Source organism: Siphateles boraxobius, unplaced genomic scaffold (assembly GCF_051911475.1).
Source record: "Siphateles boraxobius isolate OS27281-9 unplaced genomic scaffold, OSU_SipBor_1 12, whole genome shotgun sequence".
NCBI classification, from domain to species: Eukaryota; Metazoa; Chordata; class Actinopteri; order Cypriniformes; family Leuciscidae; genus Siphateles; species Siphateles boraxobius.
In genome coordinates, this window is record NW_027508722.1 from 17,880,023 (window position 1) to 17,898,920 (window position 18,898).

Sequence of the window (18,898 nt, forward strand, 5' to 3'; positions counted from 1 at the left end):
CATAAATTCCACTGAATGAAACTTGTTAACATGCCCTCACTTCAAAATCACACACAGTCACTTTGACAGTTTATGTTGCGAACCATTCAAATGACATCTGTCGCTGGCCAGTGAGATTCAGACTGGTGACTGATATGTGGGTTTGTGCAACCTGACAACTACAACACTGGTTCCCTTGTTCTCTCACAAAAATCATTGTTATGACCTGGGTAGATTGGACCATTCCATTTGTGTGAAAAAAATAAATAATGATTCTATCATATTGTTCCAAATCTGTATGGCTTGTTTTCTTCTGTGGAAAAAAAATTCAGCTTAATTTTCAATGGTGTCCAATACAACATTGAAAACCCTTGAATTTCACTGGCCTTTCCACAGAAGAAAGTCATACAGGTTTAAAACATTATGAGGGTAATTATAATCATAATGGAACTTTTATATTTGGTTGAACACTCCCTTTAAATTGGGATGTAAAGTTTACACTTGGGGCTTAGTAACTACTGGTAAGTTTGGAACTAAGCCTGTACTTCATTTGGTTGCACCAGTCTTGCAGTAAGCATATTTTTCTATTTTCCATATGCATGTTATTGATCTCTATGTGAACAAAACAAAAATGTTTTACCTTATAGTGCATGTTATAGATCTCTATGTGAACAAAACAATTTTTTTTTTACCTTAAAATGTTAAATCAAAAATGTTATATGGAATCTTCCAGTGAAAACGGCAGAATTCTCTCTATGTATACAGGACTTTATTTTTAATGCCCTTTCTTGCCCACTTCTCAAAATCAAATCAGCAACTGATGCATAGAAGTCCTCTCCATAGATTTAATCTTTTTTTTTTTTTTTTGATAAATCAGATCAGATGTGTCACAATACAGAAGGAAAGATCTGCTACTTTCATTTTATCATGACTTGACAATTCACCCAAAAATGGAAAACTCTTTCATCGTTTATACTCACCGGCCCTCATTCAAAACTTAAATTTTAATCTATAACTTTAAGGGAAGACTTGGCTACGGTTCTAAGCAAAAAGGAAAGCTATGTGTTGCATAATATGAAATGTACTTTATTTTTCAAATAGACCTTATGGACCAGATAAACAAGTGCACAGCTATCTTTAGAATTTTGTGTTTGAACTTAAAGTTGCTTATTTATCATATAACTTACAACTGGCCCGTGTTCTTCTAAGGACCTGATAATGATAACTAATAACTTTAAGAATGAAGCAGATATGAATGAACTGTAATTGCATTACACTTAGGCATTGAACAAGTGAGTGTTTTTGACTGTTATACCAAGTATATTCTCTTGCACAGACATGATGCTGATAGATTTCTTTAGTGGAGATGAGGAAACGGATCAGTAGTTTAGTTTATGCTTTAAAACGCTGGTTTCCAACCCTGTTCCTGGAGGGCTCCCAACAGTACTCACTTTGGATGTCTCCCAAATCAAACACACCTGATTAAACTCGTCAGCTCATTAGTAGAGTACTCCAAGACTTTAAATATGTATGTTAGATGAGGGAGACATCCAAAATGTGTAGCGTTGGGGGGCCTCCAGGAACAGGGTTGGAAACGACTGCTTTAAATGGCTGAACGGTATTTCATCAATAGCGCTGCGTCACGCTGGGATTCAGTCAGCGACCTTCTGAAAAAAAAAATTGACCATTTATCATCAGAGCTCACTAAATGAAACACAGAGTGTCAGTATTAATCACGGGCGATTGAGTTATTGGTTTATTAATCGATTGACAAGCGACCACTTCCAGTAGACCACAGATATAAAGGTAAAAAAAAATCTAACCGGTGAAATAATACAAGCACTTAACGAAATAAAAAATATTTTAAAAAAATATATTAACACGGTGACTGCAGCTCAAGCTACTTACTCAATCCATTTCCCGGCATAGGCAACGGTAACTCACTCTCCAGAACACGCGTGCGCGCTCACGGTCGGTGCGTATTTTTTCCCATGTCTTTGCTGTATGGATACACGCGTGTCTAGTGAAACGGATGGACTTGGTGACGGACACACACCTCTCCGTTTTGCTCGGATAAGCAGAAGTGGCGACACGGCTCCATTGATTCGCAGTACGGGATGATGGGAGGGGAGAGAGACACGGACGGGGGCTGCGGGGGGCATGCAACAGAGGACTGAGTGGCTCTAGTAAATATTTATATTGCATGATGATATGCGCGAGCGAAAGGAGGAGGTGTGTGTGCGCGATAGCGTGAGTGTGTGTGTGTGGAGTGGGAGAGGGAGTGAGAGGCAGAGGAAGAGACCTCGAACCACCCAGTTATTAATATTATTCTACACCGCTAAGTTTAGCATTCAACACGTGTCGTAAGTGATGGAGAGAGAGAGAAGCGGGAGGCGCGCGCGCGCTCGAGAGAGGGAGGTTGACGGTTGCTAGGTGACGAGGCGCATATACTGAATTTTAACAAAAGAGCGGAGAGAGAGAGAGAGTGGGAGAGAGGAGCAAGAGAGAGAGAGGAGGGAGCGGGAGATAGGTGGAGAGAGAGAGAGCTCGCGAAAATTGAATACATGTAGAATATATATATTTCTAGGTGTATTTCCCCCGTAGAAGCCGCAAAAAGGATACCTCGAGGGGAATGATGTGAAGAGAATGGAGGGCCGAAAGGAGAGAGGGGGGACAGGCGCGTGAAAACACAGTAAGTAACAGTTTAATGAATACTGCTGTGTTTTTGCACGGACTTGACTGCGTGGAGCGAGGAGACATGGCACTGACAGTACACCGGAGGCTCCGAGTGAGGGTAACGTTACTGGAAAAGATGGATGGCACGCGAAAGATAGATGGATACGGCCGGCGCGCGCTGGGGTTTGACCCTTCTGTCATTGCTGCACGCGCGCACATATGCCAGTGCTTATAAGCCCACTTGTTCCTCAGTGAAACGGCACATACTTAGACTTTTCTTGCTCTCTCACTGCACAGATACGCGCAGAGATTACAGCAACACGCGAAAACGCACGCGTCTGGAAACGGCACTGAGACACGCGCAGTCTGCGGGCACAATTAGTGATTTTCATAAAAACAACAACTGTGAAGCAACTGAATATTAAAACGTGTTTAAAATGCTGCTTCGGTGCGGCTAATGATCGTGTCGATGCGCTGCGCTGTCAGGCAGCTCGTCTCCAGTTGTGTATGTAAACTGCGGATTTATCAATTTTACTGAGCAGTTTTCAGTGTCTCAGTGTGTTTGATATTCTTGGTGTTTCAGTGCCATGCGAGCTTATTTACATAGCATAGCCTATTTATTTTCGAGTATTTTTTATAATCATTTAAATGGGTAAACAGTGCATTGAAATATCTCAATACACCAATTGCTGTCGTCTTTCAAAGTCTGGTCACTTGCTTTTTAGAGTTGGGTAAGAAATCAGGGAGATTTATGAGCAGCGCTCATTATGTTAATTTCATATGAGCCCATCATAGGCCCACAGTTTTCCTCCTGCGATATGAATCAAACCGTTGGCGTTTAGATGAAGTAAAATCATTTATGTGGGGCTTCTGCTTCATATTCTGTAATAAGTTTTACTCCCTCCTTGCGCCAAACTTATTAAAGCTGTTAAAATGGAGCCTGGAGTCCTGCAGAGGGAATGTGAGGTCTGAATGTACACCAAGACAGGCCTGAGATCAGTGCTGGCATACATCATACACAGAAAACATTTTAGTTCAATTATGTGTTTTAGTGTACTAGCAGCCTGTTGTGCAACGTGACCTTTCATAATCTTCACGCTGTACTGACTTGCTGTCTTGAGACTCTTTTCACATACAGAACACATATATCTGCTATAGGTGAGAAAAGATTATGACCTCCAAAAAAAAAAAAAACACATTTATTGAACAAGGCATGTTGTGGATACTGGGCACGCAAATCACCAGGACTACACACACACACACACACACACACACACACACACACACACTGCAGTACTGTAATGCGCACAGTAATGTTAATTTGTTGCCTTCAGTGTCAATATAGCTTCACTCCAGCGGTCTGTCTTACAGCTGCTTTCCAGGCTTTACTGTAGAGGGAGGGGGAGTGCACTTATAAAGAAGGAGGGAGAGTGAAAGAATGAAAGAGTATAGAATGAAAGAAGGTGAGAGACTATAATGCACTGAAGAGGAGGATGTAGCAGAGGTGTGGATACAGATGAAGCTGGACGGGGAGGAGAAGACTCTTAGACAGAAATACAGTGAAGGATGGGGAGAAGAGAAATACAGTGCAAACAGAATGAGGGAGTGAGAGGAGGAAATGAAAGAGAGGAAGAAAGCGAGAAGAGGAATTGAATATTTGAGACTGAACATGGTTGGAGGGCTCAGACAGAAAGATGAGAGCAGCTTGAATCAACGTTTGCATTTCTCTTTTCCTCTTTCTCCTTTTTCTGTTTCAGTGCATTGATTCTTTATCTTCTCCTTTACCTTTGCTCTCTATCCTCTTTATCATTCCCTCTCTCGGGCTTTCTGGCTCTAGAGTATTGCTGCTTTTTTAAACATCTCTTTTTTCTGCTGGATCCCTCTCTTCAGCGTTTCTGTATCAGTCTCTTCATCTGATTACTTTCCTCTCTCTATTTTTTTGTTCACATAGCTGTGTTGATGAGTCCAGCATGCCCCAAACTGTATCCAACTCCCTCTCAGTATCCCCCGTTCACTTAAATGTGACTAATTAAGGTAAAGCTCGTTAACACAGAACATCAATTAGTCTTTAACGAGATCATAGGCTGGTGTTTGAAAGAGATTACATTGCTCCCCTCTCCCCCGACTCCCCAGAGGTTAGACTGGCTCGCTATTGATAAAGGCCATTCTAATTTACATTAGACCTCAGACGCAGTTTGGGTGCTCGGGGTCAGATGGAGAAAGCACGTGGGACACCACAGTTGCTCTGGCATTCAGACCCAAATAAAGCAGCCCACCCTGTCTCTCACACAGAGCTATTGCTGCGTTAGGGCAGTTTACATTGAAAGCATTTTTTATTTTATAAACACATGATGCTGGGCAGTGGAATGACACAAAAACAAGGTTTAGAGACACTTTTTTTTTTTTACTTCTTTTATCTTATGGAAGCCGTTTTCCACCACATGAGATGCTTTGATAAATCATAATTGTGAGGTAAAAAGTCAAAATTGACAAAAAGTCAACATTATTATACTATAAGTACATTTTTTTACTAAGAGTTATTATGACATGTCATGAGTATGAGAAATCAGAATTGACAAAAATAGTCAAAATTGTTATGTTAAACAAGTATGAGATACAAAGTCAAAATGAGAAAATAAGAGATTAGTCGAAATTGACAGAAAGTCAAAATTCTGAGATGTCACAATTATGACAAAAAGTAAAAATCATCTACACAATGTCATCATTTTCATTCAAGTTGTATGAAATAAAATTCATAATTATGACAAGTCAATTATAACAAAGAAATCTGACTTTCATAATGATTTTTTATTCTATTATAAATATTTTTTATTTTTATTTAGTTATTTTTATCGAATAATTAGGCTATTCCTTTTTGTATGCCTTAATAATGATTTACCAAATCTTTTTTTATGTGGCTAAAATTGGGATTCCATATTAACTTGTCGTGTTTTTAGAATAACGTCTCATTTTCAAGACGCAGCAAAAGACGTGAGCGCAACCTAACCCTAACATTTTTAAAAGCATTTTGTGTAAACGGCACCTTAGTGTTATACAGCTAAGGCCAAGTGGTAGTAAAGGAGCAATGGAAGGAGGAAAATAAAAAGGAGAGTGTTTCTATAAAAAGGGAAACCGAAGCGACTTTTAACTAAAAAGCCGGAAATGTTAGCATATTAAGAGGAAACGTTGACACAGAAAGTGCGGCACTCAGTGGCATCCTGTTCTAATCAACCATGAGTTTCCACAGGAAGCCGAGTCTTCCCTTTCACCCATCTCCACGGTTACCGTAACCACGGATATTTCGGTCTAACTACAACTGCGGTCCTGTACAGTTACCACGGAAATCCCTGCAAGATTTTCCTCGTTGCCATGCATAGACAATTCACCTGACAGCTTAACGTGAGCTCGCTGACACTGTGTGAGATCACGGCTTCTCTTGATTCATTCATTTCTGATATCCAATCAAAGACATGTCCATAAAATGCTATTGACAGATGTAAACTAACAATGGCTGAAAATCAAGCCAGCGTGGGCCTTGCTTTCCCCTTGAGGAGGTCTCTAGTGATAAGACCGGTATTGTGATGCTGTTTCTGTGAAATGGAGAGGTGCAGAGATGTGTATAGCAGCTGTTGGATGAAACAAGATGAGATTCAGGGGCAGTGAAATGACACGGATAATGGTGGACCAGGCTGAGGAGACATTTTGGGCTGTATGTATTCAAAGTGCTGATTGATCATACTGACAGATTTCTGTTCAGTATGTTAATGGAGAAGGAGGAGGACAAGAAAGGTGGCATGCTTTTACCTGACACAGATCTAGAAAAGACAAAGCTGAAATATTTTTGTTTAGATCAAGGCAAGAACAGAAATGGTTCATTGATGAATGAATGAATGAGGCATTTATATAGCGCTTTCATATGTACTACTGTACACCCACAGCGCTGTACAATCATATCAGGAGATCTCTCCTCAACCACCACCATATTAACCATAAGTTTGATAACTTTTAGTTTCGCAGATGTTTTTGAAATGGACTACATACCGGTCCTTAGTTTTTCTCTCAGTATGCCTAATAGAGTGCTCATTCCAGTTTTATTTTAGTAGCCTTGGTTCCAGAAGTATTTTTACCATTGAGATTTCTTAAGTATTCTTTAAAGAGTTATAAGCCAGGAATGTATGTAATCTAATAAGCACTACACTACTTTTCGATATGTGTGTGTGTAATTTATGTTGTTGAGCAAAATGCCCAAGTGTCGTAACCTTATGTTTAGCACAGACCTTATTTTACTCATTAATTGAAAAACCCCATTTAAAAAAAACCAATAGGAAAATCCCAAGGGATCCACTGGCGAATTAGTCTTCTGGGTTTTGACATCATCCCTCATCCACTCTATAGTCATAGTTACTTACTATGCTAAAACTGTTAACAACAACATACTTCAAAAGTGAGCAGTGCTAGATTTTCACATTTTGTTACAGTGAATTAGTTGCATAATATCTTGCGCCCGTTGATCGTGTTCTTGTGTTATCATGCCTTTAAAACTAAACATTTGGTATACTGTGACGTATTAAATGTTGTTACAAATTTTGCTGATTGTAACAGGACATAAATATAACTAAATGTGAAAAGGATAGTTCACCACCCCACATTGATTCATTAACTCATCCTTATGTTGTTCCAAACCTGTATGCTCCAGAGAAGACAAAGTCAAACCGGTTTGGAATGACTGACATGAGGGTGAGTACATAAAATCCCTTGTTTTGGGTAAACTAGGCCAACCCAAATAGTTTGAAGTACATTATATGTTTTCTGACAGATATAAAATATGTTTCTAAAAATAAAAGAACTAGGCCTATATGTGAAGTCAGGGCTGAGTAAGGGGTGGGCGATATCTCGATATTTAAAATATATCGAGATATTTTTTAAACACGATATGGATTTTGACATATCGTATATATCGATATATTGTTCATGTTTAATTCTGATTTCGCCACTTTGCTTGTTTGATTTCTCTGTGCTGTGCTCGCCCCCGCCTCCTTGTTTTTGTTCCCCCTCCCCTCGCGTGCAGTGTTGCCAACTTAGCACCTTTTTCGCTATTTTAGCGACTTTTCAGACCCCTTTAGCGAATTTTTTTTTCAAAAAAGCGACTAGTGACAAATCTAGCGACTTTTTAGACAAACCTCTGTAACCTCCAGATGTTGCCACTAGTACTGTTCTGCGAGCGCAAGCTCTTGCTTTCTCCCTGGCGTCACTCTCTCTAACTGCGTCTACCTTGTTCAGTGAATGGCTGAGACGAGCAGCAGCACATTCATGTGTTGAGCGCGCGCCAGTTTTTTTGTTTTTCCACGGACTTGTCACTTATCTGCTTCTCTTTTGTTTTATATTTAAAGTTTTGTTTGACCATTTTAATTTCCTTTCTTTTGCTTATTACTTGTAATACTCACTATCACATTGCTTTCACCCAGTTCCCAAACTCTCTCAATTCAGTTAATTTTACACATATAAAAAAATGTAGTCATTCACTATATCATAGCTACTTGTTCTATTGTCTGACAAAAATAATATAGGAAATGAGAACAGCTTTATTGGACATTCGGCGACGGCTATATTATATTATATTATATTAAAATACAGAATGTGAGCATGAATTTAGAGAGAAAACACATTAGGCAGGCAGAAGCACTTTGTTCCTATATGCACTGCCTACCTTGAGTTGAGTTGTTTCATTTTTGAATGAAAAGAAGGCAATATGTATTTTTTCTTCCTTTATTTCACAGTTAAATTATTATTTTTGTATGTCGCAGAAGTACTTTATTCCTACATGAACTGCCTACCTCTTTGCACTTCAATAAAAAAAAGACTGTGGTATTTGGCATATTTGTTTTTGCAGTAGTATTTTTTTTGGGGTTATTTTTCCTGTAAAGATATCGAGATATATATCGTATATCGAGATCTTCAAAATATATCGAGATATATTTTTTGCTCCATATCGCCCAGCCCTAGGCTGAGTAATAATTTAAACCAGCTGGACCAGCAGTAAATCCTCTTTTTTTTTTTACCCCTTCAAAATACCATGTTTTGTTATTGCTACACTTATTTGAGTGTTAATCCTCCTCACCTGTATTTGTTTTTTATTGTTTTTGAATTGCGATAAAAGTAGGTATGAAGTATAAATATCCATGTAGAGTAGATTGTTTGCTCAGATTTCCTGTTCAAAGTATTCACCTTCAGTCCAGTTGTGCATGTGTGTGTGTGAGAGATAGAAGGAGAGATAGGGAAAGACAGAGAAAGAGATTGTAAGTGTAATCAAGCATGTGATGCACAGGTGTGCATGTTGGTGCATCAGTAATGTAATGTTGCTGCAGGCCTAGGCTATATGAGCAGTGCTGTTACATCCGTGCAACGCCGTCTGATTGTAACAATTGTTTGCCATGTAGTTTAAATATCATAAATTATTATCTTTATGTGGCTTTAGGGTCTGGCATTTCTTAATCCAATCCTGTTTACCCTTTGTACATGTTTGTTTAGGAATGCTGCCTGCATTTAGTTGTTAAATATCTATACACTGTCTAAATGATTGAAGAGAGGAGGGTGTTCTTGCGTTATTACAGCCATAATTTGCTGGTTAACTCGCAGCATGGTAACTGAGCATGAGAGAAACTATCTTATTGGGCAACAACTGTCATCTGTTGTAAAGAAATGGGACAACGCAAGGCTGAATTTATGAAATGAATGCATTCATTTAAACTCTGTGCTACTCTGACACAGACTCTTTTTTTTTGTTTGTTTTTTGCTTTGTTGTCTCAGTGAAGTTTTCCCAACAACTTTCATTAAAAGTACAGGAATTATGAGCTCCCCCCATTGCTTTGTCAGACACCTCTCTCTCTCTCTCTCTATCTCTCTCTCTCTCTCTCTCTCTCTCTCTCTCTCTCTCTCATCATCTCTCTCTTCCCACCACACGTGGTAATTAGGGGCAACTGCACATAAGCAACCTAGAGAGATTACCTTGAGTCTAATATACATACTAATAGCATAGTACTTTGCATGCTTAATAAGCCCATCTGAAAAGCTCAATACACAGTCACAAAACTGCAAGACGATGGGCGTCAGCATTAAACAAAGAATATTAATCATAAATTCAATTCCCTAAAATGCTGTTGCCTTTAAAGGGATAGCTCACCCAAAAGAGATTCAAATGAGAGTTCTGTCATAATTTACTCAGTCTCATGTTTTCCAAACCCTAAATATTTTTGTTCATCTTCGAAATACTTATGTTTTTTATGGATACCAGAGAAACTTATGTCCCTCACAAACCTTTAAGCTTCAAAAACTTTGTAAAGACATATATATATATATATATGTCTTTACAAAGTTTTTGAAGCTTAAAGGTTCAATATATATATACGCTATATATATATGTCTTTACAAACTTTTGTTCAGCCTTTTATTCACAAATAAACATAGCTCAATGCACAATTGCACATATCCTTTTGAAAAATAAATATATTTTAGCATACTATTCTGTAATGGAGTACTAATTACTGAAAAAAAAAAATACACTTTAAAACTTACACTTTAAATTCCAAGAGGTCCGTTCTTTATATTAAATTCCGAGCAGAGATCCGGACAATACTTTTTTGGAAAAGTTCCATCGGGGCAGCCGTTTTACTTTGTAAAAGAAAACCCCCTAAACACTCAAAATAGTCATCAAAGATGAGAATCTTAAGTCCTGAGTATTTTAATGTATTTGATGGCAAAAAAGTAAATATTTCTTCCAATTGAAAATGAACATTAAAAGTTAAGATTTGCTGTTTTTGGACACTTATATGTATGGCTCATAGAAGGCATTGGGACTTAGAAAACATACTGGGGGTGCAGCTGTTTTCCTCTTAAGAAAAGTCTGGACCATTTTTATATTTTGCTCAAAACAATAAATGACACTAATAATCAAAACTCTAAAACAAAGTTAAAGGGTTAGTTCACCCAAAAAATTAAATTTCTGTCATCAATTACTCACCCTTGTGTCGTTCCAAACCCGTAAAACCTCCGTTAATCTTCGGAACACAAATTAAGATATTTTTGATGAAATCCGAGAGCTTTCTGATCCCCCATACAGAAACGCAAATACCACTTTCAAGGCCTGGAAAAGTAGTAAAGATATTGATAAATAGTCCATGTGACTATAGTGGTTCAGCCTTAATTTTATGAAGCTACGAGAATACATTTTGAACAAAAAAAACAAACAAACAAAAATAATAATTTCTTCTCTTCCTTGTCAGTCACTAACGCTGTTCGCATTGTGTAAACGGCCTTTCCGGGTTCAATGTCAGAACACCGGAATTAATATTGACAAAATATTAATTGCTGCAGTTTATTTAAAAATGTTGAATTAATTTGAATTAATTAATTTGGGGGGGAAAATTGGTTTTGAATGAATGATTACTTTGAATGAATGAACGATTAACACATAAATAACAATATAGTGTGGTTCAAAACTGCTTTCTCTAGGTCAATGGCAGCGCAAACAGCAATTTGAATGTTCCGGTATAATTTTGTCAAAGGTTTAGGCACAGGCGAATCGTTGTCATTTAGAAAAAAGGTTGCGTGTATGTTTGAATCGAGATCGCGATCTTTTAGTGCATCTCTTGTGAGAACTGATGGATTTGAAATGTTGTAAAAGCGTATGTTGTATACATTATAGCCGTTTTTATTACTGAACAGGTGAGTAAGGTTTTGGAGAGTAAACGAAAGTCGGCACGCTGCCACTGTTGCTTCCAAATAATCAATTTATTGAACAATCTATTGAGATGATTCTTTGGAAGCAGCAGTGGCAGTGTGCCGACTTATGTTTACTCTCTAGTGAAGTGCTTGATCTGACCGTGCACCTGTCTAAAGTTTTCTGGATCTGGATTTGTGCATACTTCGAATAAGGTATTTTATTGAACAGAAAAATTGCCATATGTAGCTCTTTAACAGTTCATTGTAAAGCATTATCTATTGTAAAGGGTAATTTCTTTTGCTGTGCTGGAATTTATTTTCAAGGATGTACCTTGACCATTAATGGGGATATACAGTAACGTCTTCAATTAATCAGATTGAGATCTTTTCCTTCTAAACTATAGATGGATATATACAGCAGATCTACTATATATATAAACTATTTCTTAAGCCTTGTAGTAAATCTTTTATGAGCAGTAGGATAATCTCTCTCTCTTTTTTTTAGTAATGAGAAAGAACCATATTCATACGTAAAGTCAAAGAGCCGAAGCACAACCAAAACAATGTTCTTCTGCAAAATGAGAGCAGTTTTTTTTAACTGCTAGAGGCCTGACAGTTGCATAGTGTACCTTTAAAATGGATTAACATTAAAAGTAATATTGAACAACACACTTAAAACTAAAATGAAGTGCTTTACATGTGCTTTTAGTAGGCCTACAGTATGTTATTCAGTACAGAAAAATAAGAACAAACATTAGGGTCTGTTCTTGCATGTCAAGAACGATCTGCCCTGTTTGCGTTATTCAATGTTGATAAATTATCAATTAAATCTGTTTATCATATAAAGCAATTGTGTCTCCTCAGACTTGGATTAAACGGTTTGATTCATAGATTACTTATATGATGTCATTATGAACTTTTTGAAGTGGCAAATTTTTGGTGTAATGGTTCTTCAATGGAAGGGCAGAAATCTGTCAGGTTTCATTAAAAATATCTTCATTTATATTTCGAAGATGAACCAAAATCTTGTGGGTTTAAAACATTATGAGGGTGAGGTAATGACAGAATTTTAATTTTTGGCCGAACTATCCATTTAATATTATTTTGTAATTTTCCCCTTTTATTTAAGTTGTGTTGATTTTTAATTCCGCCCACGTCTCCCAGTTTCTTCATTAACGATTCACGACACCTTGTAACATGCAAGCAAACAGACATCTCCACAACAGCACAAATGACCCAATAATGCCATATGGTGGGAGTTGGTGTTACCTGTAAAACAATCCAAACCGTGCATGTTTCATAGCAGTCGTGTCAAAGATTGAAAGTCCACGACAGGCTTTTTGTCATGTTAACAACATTCCCATTGACCTTTAATAATGACCATGTCAAACAAAGAGTCACAGCACTTGCACAGCGAAGGGCAGGCGAGGCCAATAACACGACCATTTCCGATTACATTTACATTTATTTTCTTGGCAGACGCTCTTCTACCAATAGTGATTTGCAAGAGGCTTCGTGCGTTGCATCGCTACAAACCGCAGCATGTTTGTGTGTTGGATGTGCAGTGGAGTACTGGGGTGCACACGAGTGTAAGTGTCATTATGCCATGTGAGCACATGTGCTCCCTATCACCAATTTTATAATGTATGTCTGTGTGCGAGCGAGCGGGTGTGTGTGTGGTCGCCTTGCGCATCTGTGCCTGAAATTACATGTTAGTGGGTAAAGCCAAGTGTTCTCTTGCAAGTGTATGTCTGTCTGTTTGTGTGTGTGTGTGTGTGTGTGTGTGTGTGTTGAGGCGGGCACAGGAGGAAGCTGACAGCTGTGAGAGTGTATCAGTGTCCATGAAGATTGTGTTGATGTGCACAGTGTGTATCCGGCTTCTTTTCTGGCACCCGGTGTGTGTGAGGACTGGCCAGATGTGGTGTGAAAGCATGTGTGTGACTGATTGAGAGAGTGTAATTTGATGCTTGTCCTTATTTCCAATCCAAGTTGTCGTTGCGGATATGTAGACGAAACTTCACAAACAATTTGGTTTGTTTTAAGAGTGTAGGTTAGTTCCAGAGAGTCTCTGTTTGTAGATCAGTTCGGCACAAGTGAAACAACCGTGTCATTTATTTAAAGTGCATTTTTATATTGGTCTAATCGAAAATCATGGTTCTCTTACGAGAGTATCTCTCGTACTGCGTAATATCTTACGCTATGGGGAAAACCTCTTTTCCACGAGATATTGAAGCCAAAAAATTATCCTTAATTTTGAATTAATGTAAAACGCTGTGCAGCAGCATGCAGACATAGGCAGGACGGCTCGCGCGCCTATTGGCTGCCCTGCGGCAACTGCAGCAGCCTATCGAGAGAGGCGCTGCGTGACACCATATCCAATGGGGGCATTTCGCGCCCATTTCGTCACGTCCCGCCAGAAAGGGCGTGGTCTCGCCCTGTAACTATAGCTCGATAAGGCTGGTACACTGATTTTCATCTCTTCAGCGAAGCATCACGCATCGCTGAATCCGGAGTGAGAAGCCACGCCGTCTGAGATAAGCACACAGCGGGACGAGCCATTGAGTCTGAAGTCGCTGGCATCGCCGCCTTTAGCCGCCGTACCTGCTACGCTTTCCGGCGTTATATCCTTTTCATACTGTGTGTGTGTGTTCGCCGCTGCGACACACATTTTTGTCACTGTCTCTCTCTCTGCTAAAAGAGCTGCGTCTTTTTCAAGATGCAAAGATCCTGCGGCTCGTGCCGAGCCACACTCAGCGACTGGGACTGTCATGTCATCTGCGTTTCCTGCCTGGGTGAGGATCATGCGGCTCTCGCTCTCGTCGACGGCGGATGCCCTCACTGTGAGCTACTGCCGATGGTGACTCTGAGGACTCGCCTGGCATCATTCTCAGAGCCTGCACTTCAGCCCGCTGTAGCGCCGCGCCGTAAAAGCGCCGTGCCCAGCGCAGCCCCGAGCATTCTCCTGCCCGCCAAAGATCGCCGGATCGCCCGCCAGCTTCGCCGGCATCGCTCGAGTCCCTCCCCGACGGACAGCGGCCGCCGTCTGCCGCCGCTTCCGCCATTGAGGTTGACGAAACAGCCCCGAGCCTTCTCCAGCCCGTGATAGCTCACCGGTTAGCCCGCCAGCTTCACCAGCTTCACTCGAGTCGGTCGCTGACGGACAACGGCTGCCGCGCGCCGCCGCTTCCGCCATTAATGACGACGAGATAGCTGCATCTGTAGAGAAGGCCAGCTGCTCTATCCTGGCGTCGGACAGTGAGGATTGGGCGAGCTCTGTGGACCTCCCCCTTCTGCCCGCGAGTCGTCAGGGAAACGGGCCAGCATCAAAACAGCGGCTAGCTTTCTTTACGTTATAAGAAAGCTACCCCGCCCCCGCCCCCCGTGGGCATGCGTCACCGGCGAAATGAAGAAAGAGTGTATTTTTAGTCCCGCTGAGGCTGGACCAATCTCCATTTCTCAAACATTTCTCAGCTCCTCTGAGTTTGAGCGGCTGAAAATGTCAATATTGCAGCAATGAGCCTGTTGTATAACACACACGCCTGCAAACAAACGCCAACACACACAAACTGTGATGACGCTCTCTTATCCGCTCGAGCTATTTTAAGCTTTCGTCGTTACCCCCTGTGGCTCAGTGGCGAAACCCAAAGCCTTCGCACGGGAGACCAGTGTTCGATCCCAGATCTCGCAGCAGATAACATTTTTTCGGCAAGTCAAACTTTTCGCTCGTTCAGTTCCAAGAAAATGTGACTGTTCCAGTGAATTTTGCAGTAAACATGCCGGTACCATGGCCCGCTTGCCTGCACAAGAATGCCGTTTCCACGGCGACCCAGAAAAATCATATAAGCAGTGTATTTTCTGGTATTCCGGCCACAGCCGATGGTGTTATGAGTGTAATAAAAATGCCCACTGCCCAGTGTTCATTTCTACACACAAAAACAGCCCGCCACAGTGCAGGGCACGCACAAATGAGATTGACTCATGTCATTGTGCATTAAATGTAGTGAATGTGCCCACAACCCAGTGCCCACAAACACTACACACTGCATGTGCCACGTTTTCTGTCAAACGAAACCAACACACATACAGTCAGCTAAAACCCACGGTGTTTAAGTCTCGCCGCGGCCAGACTCCACCGAAACTTCTCGCTCGTTCAGTTCCAAACAATGTGACTGTTCCAGTGTATTTCGCAGTAAACAAGCCGGCACCACAGCCCGCTTGCCTGCACACAAATGCCATTTTTACGGCGACCCAGATAAATCCCAAAAGAGTGTATTTTCTGGTATTCCGGCCACGGCCGATGGTGTTATGAGTGTTGTAAGAATGCCCACGTCCCATTGCCCATTCCCACACAGAGACACAGCCCGCCACAGTTCAGGGCTAGCACAAATAAAATCGACTCATGTCGATTGTGCAAAAATGTAGTGAATGTGCCCACGACACAGTGCCCACAAACACTACACGATGCGTGTCCCTCGTTTTCTGTAAAAACGAAACCGACACACATTCAGTCAGCACAAGCCGACGGTGTTCTCAGTGCAGTGAATGTGCCCACCGTCCCGCGCCCACATTCCTTCACAGACACGCTCAACCCCACGGGGTTTGTCCCGCTCTCTCGCTCTCCATAACCTGTCATAGAGAATTTGAGTGCGGCCAGGCTGCCCGCCGTGATCGGCGCGCCTCCCGCCTCACACACTATAAACACAGTGTTTATGTCTCAGCACACCGAAGCTCTGCAGCCGCCGCTATGCTGCGGCCAGAGCCCGGATTTCATTCTACCCCTAGCTATTCACGCAGATGCGTGGGCAAAGCTTCCCGGGGTATCAGAATGGGTGTTGAACACTATAAAAAGAGGCTCTTCGCTACAGTTCGCTCGGCGTCCCTGACGTTACACGGCGCGAGTCGAAACCACGGTAAACAACGAAGTATCTCATCTACTTCAAGCCGAAATAGCGAAACTGCTGAGCAAAGTGGCCATAGAACCTTTATCTCAGGCTCAGAGCGAAGGGGGGGCTATACAGCAGATATTTTCTGGTACCGAAAAAGATGTGGGTCTCAGGCCCATTCTAGATCTGCGACAGCTGAACAGAGTGCTTATGAAGCGCCAGTTCAGAATGCTGACAACCAGGAAAATCCTCGCGCAAGTGCGCCAGGGAGACTGGTTTATGTCAATAGATCTGAAAGACGCTTATTTCCAAATACAAATAGCGTCACGTCACAGGCGATTCTTGAGATTCGCCTTCGAGGGCCAGGCATATCAATACACAGTCCTACCGTTCGGCCTATCCCTAGCACCCCGTACATTTACGAAGTGCATGGACGCGGCCCTCGCACCCCTGAGACTTCAGGGCATGGGAGTTTTGAACTACTTGGACGATTGGCTGATTCTAGCTCGATTACATTCAGAGCTCATAAAACACAGAACCACATTACTCGAGCATCTCGAGAATCTGGGTCTCACAGTCAATTGGGCGAAGAGCTCGCTGTTCCCCAGCCAGAAGATCTCTTTTCTGGGAACAGTACTGGACTCGCTTTCTATGACAGCACGTCTGTCGCCAGAGTGAGAACTGGACATTCAGCGCGCCGCGAAATCCTTTCGCCGCGGCTCTATGGTCCCGCTCAAAGGTTTCAGAAAATGCTGGGCCTCACGGCCTCGGCATCTTCAGTACTCCAGCTGGGCCTGCTTCGCATACGCCCACTGCAGTTATGGCTGAAAGTGCGAGTTCCACTCTGGTCTGTTTCACCTCAGGGTCGACATGAAATGCGTTACGGCTCTGGAACCTTGGAAAATAGCCGACTGGTATCAGTCAGGCGTGAGTCTGGGGACTCCCTCGAGTGTGACGGTGGTGTCCACAGACGCCTCCACCTCGGGATGGGGAGCGCTGCTCGAGGGCAGACCGCTCTTCGGCCAGTGGTCAGAACGGGGAAAGCTCCTACGCAAATGCCAGTCGACAACGCGCTATGGCGCTTTTGTCCCCAGATAAAAGGCCGCCACGTCTTAGTCCGGTTGGACAACATGTCAGTGGTGGCATACATAAATCACCAGGGTGGCGTCAGGTCCCGAAACCTTACAGGCTGACGGAACGCCTCCTGGTCTGGGCTCAGCACAACCTGCTTTCACTGAAAGCAGCGCATGTGCCTGGTCGCCTGAATCTGGGACAAGACCGTCTGTCCAGAAACAATGTCCCAGCAGGGGAATGGTCGCTGCACCTGCAGACGATCCAACTGCTGTAGGAGACATTTGGCAGAGCGCAGGTGGACCTGTTCGCGTCCCAAGAAAACGCTCACTGTCCGAACTTTTTCTCCAAGAGCAGGGACGCGCTGGCCCACGTATGGACCCGCTGCCCCCTCTGTTTCCCCCCCCCTCTCGCTCCAGCCTCAAGTGCTGGAACGAATCAGGGAAAACGGATGCCCAGTGCTACTCGTGGCTCCGCTCTGGAAAAACCAGAATTGGTTCCCAGTCCTAATGCGGCGGACCAGCACTGCCCTGTGGCCGATACCGGTGGGGAGAGACCTCATCTCTCAGGCAAAGAGCTCGATTTGGCATCCTCGCCCGGAATTATGGTGCCTACATGCATGGGCCATCAACGGGTACCCGCTAACCTCCCAGAGGGAGTGTTAAATACAATCACGCAGGCTAGAGCCCCGTCTACTAGACGGCTCTATTCCTCAAAGTGGTCAGTTTTCTCTGCCTGGTGTCAAGCTCAGGGCTTTTCACCCGCAGACTGCGGGGTTACGGAAGTGCTCTCCTTCCTTCAGGAGCTGCTGGATAAGGGCAGAACCCCATCCACGCTCAAAGTATACGTGGCGGCCATAGCGGCGCTTGCAAAGCTGACGTCTGGCCAGTCACTGGGGAAAACGACCTGGTTGTGCGATTCCTCAGGGGAGCTCGTAGGCTGAATCCTCCCAGACCCCCCTCAGTCCCTGTGTGGGACCTTTCTACGGTTTTGGAAGCCATGAAAGGTGCCCCATTCGAGCCAATCCATTTGTCAGACATAAAACATCTGTCTCTCAAAAAGGAATACTCCTTATGGCTCTCACTTCAGTGAAGCGCGTAGGGGACTTGCCAGCGCTTTCGGTAAGCGCATCATGCGTGGAGTTTGGGCCTAATGACTCAAAAGTCATACTCAAACCAAGGCACGGGTACGTGCCCACATCCCTCAACACACCGTTCAGGGCCCAGGTTATTTCCCTGTGCGCCCTCCCGGTTCGTGATGAGGAGAAGGATGCGAGTCTCCTCTGCCCTGTCAGGGCACTGAGAGCTTATGTGTCCCGCTCGTCGGTCTTCAGACAGACTGAGCAGCTCTTCGTTTTGTTTGGCGGACGCTCCAAGGGACTGGCCGCATCAAAACAGAGCCTATCCAGATGGATAGTCGACGCCATAGCACTGGCTTACACTTCTAAGGGCCTGCAGTGTCCTTTGGGTGTCAGAGCACATTCCACGAGAGGCGTGGCTTGTCGTGGGCGTGGTATAGTGGGGTTACCGATATCTGTACGGCCGCGGGCTGGGCCTCGCCGTCTACATTTA

At 42.8% G+C, this 18,898-nt stretch overlaps 1 protein-coding gene across 1 annotated transcript in view; it reads left to right on the plus strand.

Annotated features, from left to right (window-relative positions):
- The first annotated feature begins 1,544 nt into the window (after nt 1-1,544).
- Nucleotides 1,545-18,898, plus strand: part of grin2db (glutamate receptor, ionotropic, N-methyl D-aspartate 2D, b) — a 96,088-nt gene continuing 78,734 nt past the window's right edge. Inside the window, exon 1 of the mRNA XM_077209701.1 lies at nt 1,545-2,671. The gene's annotated coding sequence lies outside the window, so the exon portion shown is untranslated. The remainder of the gene's footprint in view (nt 2,672-18,898) is intronic.